Genomic DNA, 2,598 nt, shown 5'->3' on the forward strand with positions numbered 1-2,598 from the left:
GTACTAAGTGGGGTGCTCATGCCATCACAGTACTAAGTGGGGTGCTCACACCATCAAAGTACTAAGTGGGGTGCTCACGCCATCACAGTACTAAATGGGGTGCTCACGCCATCACAGTACTAAGTGGGGTGCTCACGCCATCACAGTACTAAGTGGAGTGCTCACACCATCACAGTACTAAGTGGGGTATTCACACCATCACAGTACTAAGTGGGGTGCTCACACCATCAAAGTACTAAGTGGGGTGTTCACACCATCACAGTACTAAGTGGTGGGCTCACACCATCACAGTACTAAGAGAGGAAAGACGGAAGCAGCAGGATCCATGGCTCATTGGGCCCTCCATAGCAAAGTTCCAGACCCTTGAGAGAGCCTGCCTTGAACAAAAAGTGGAGGGAACCTGAAAACTGACACCAATGCATGAGCACAACATCATTTATCACTCATCACCTACAAGTGAGCAACCGTGCACCACACACACACACACACACACACACCACATCACATCACACAGAAAGCTGGTGTGCTTGAGAACTCTGTGAGCAACGTTCCTCAATGTGTGTCTCCCCTTTGAGCATGTGGTGGCCATTGCTGATCACTCAGGGATTTCTCAGTCCATGCTTCTTCCTCTATTCTGCCCAGCCCAGCTTCTTGAAGAAAACCCTTCGCGTAAAGAAATCTTAGATTCCACCAGGTTTTAAAAGTCAAGTATTGCCAGGCAGTGGTGGTGCACATCTTTAATCCCAGTACTTGGGAGGCAGAGGCAGGTGGATCTCTGTGATCGAGGCCAGCCTGGTCTACAGAGCGAGTTCCAAGACAGCCAGGGCTACACAGGGAAACCCTTTCTTGAACTCTCCCCACCAAAAAAGTCAAGTATCGTCTTCCCACTACATTAATTAGGCCAAGAGAGCCGAGACGCTGATGTGTGAACAGGACAAGCTCTCATGTGATTAGTATGAACACATTCCGTGTAGATAGTCAGAGCACAAACCCCACAAGTTCCCAGTGAGCTGCCTCTTGGACAATGGATCTGCTGGAGATCTACTGCAGAGTAGGTTTGACCATCAACACCAGATTCCAACTGGGTAAAGCAGCAGCACACTCATAAACTTGCAGAAGTCGATTGCTAAGATCTCTGCAATTTTCTCAAATGACTGTTGGGCAGTTTATTATCGTTTTAAGCTCAATTCTCTAAATCTACAAATAACTAAATTGTATTTAATACACAGATAGTTGGCGCTCCCAATCACCTGTAACTCAAGACCCAGGAGATCTAACACCCTCTTCTGGTCTCTGTAGCAACTATACACATTTAACACACACACACACACACACACACACACACACACACACACACACCACAAATTAAAAAGAATAACAACAATGAATACTTTTTAAACATACAGACAGTAAGTATCCAGAGCTCATCACATAATAATTAGCTTATTGCTGTCTGTGCTCTTGAGATTATTTACATCGACTGCACATGCAGGGTAGAAATACTGCCCTGGGGCACTACCCCTGCATCTCTTCCCCATTGTGTTCAGAGACATCATGCTGGTGGTTTGAAATCAGCCATGGTGGGACTGTTTATACCATGGAAATCAGGAACAGCTACAAATCAGGGCTTCAGTTATTGTTTTGTTGATTGTCTGGACTTAAAAAAAAACGAACTGGTAAAATTTTAATAGTGCAGATTAACTGGGAAAGCCTGTCGTGTCTGTAAATGTTACACAGAGTGGCACACAAGGAGAGAACCTTCCTCTGGTGTTTGGAGTGGTATCTGGTTGGGCAAAGCAGCCACTCACAGCATTGATGAATGGAGGGAGTCCTGGCAAGGCTTCATTACTTCGCGTGTGCCCTACTCCTTAATGCAGAGAAAATATGAGCCACCAGTCAGGTCAGGGATATACCTGTTCCCTAGATGCTTTAATAGGTTAGCTGTGGATACAAGGGTTCAGCAGAAATCAATGAAGGCGTTCTGTTAGCTACAGGGAATCCACAGTCAACTATGGTGTAGTGTGTATTTTTAGATTTGTTAGCTGTATGCTATGTATCCCTTCAATTAGTGACATTTTAATGAACTTGCAGACCTATGTATTACATGTGTTCATATTTTTGAAATGTGGTTGTCAAACACTGGCTAGCCCACCACTTGGGACCTCCCATACCAAAGCAGGGGACTGTCCCTAAGAGATGGCTGAAGGAAATAATGTCAGTTCAGGGAAGCTGTACTGCATGAAGCCCTAAGAGGATCCAGGACAGAGCAATGGCAATGTTCACCCAGCCCTGGTCAGATGAAAGACACACTGGGCTTTGGAGTAATACGCATTAAAGGGTTGTTTCTGCTGTTATTGGAGAGAGCAAAGGCTTCCGTGGGTGTCTCCATATTGATATCACACAGTGGTGTCTCCATGTTGGTATCACACAGTGGTGTCTCCATATTGATATCACACAGTGGTGTCTCCATGTTGATATCACACAGTAGGTGTCTCCGTGTTGGTATCCCAAAGTGGATGTCTCCATGTTGATATCACACAGTGGTGTCTCCATGTTGATATCACACAGTTGTGTCTCCATATTGGTATCACACAGTTG

Source organism: Peromyscus eremicus, chromosome 2, assembly GCF_949786415.1.
Source record: "Peromyscus eremicus chromosome 2, PerEre_H2_v1, whole genome shotgun sequence".
In the NCBI taxonomy this organism is placed as follows: domain Eukaryota; kingdom Metazoa; phylum Chordata; class Mammalia; order Rodentia; family Cricetidae; genus Peromyscus; species Peromyscus eremicus.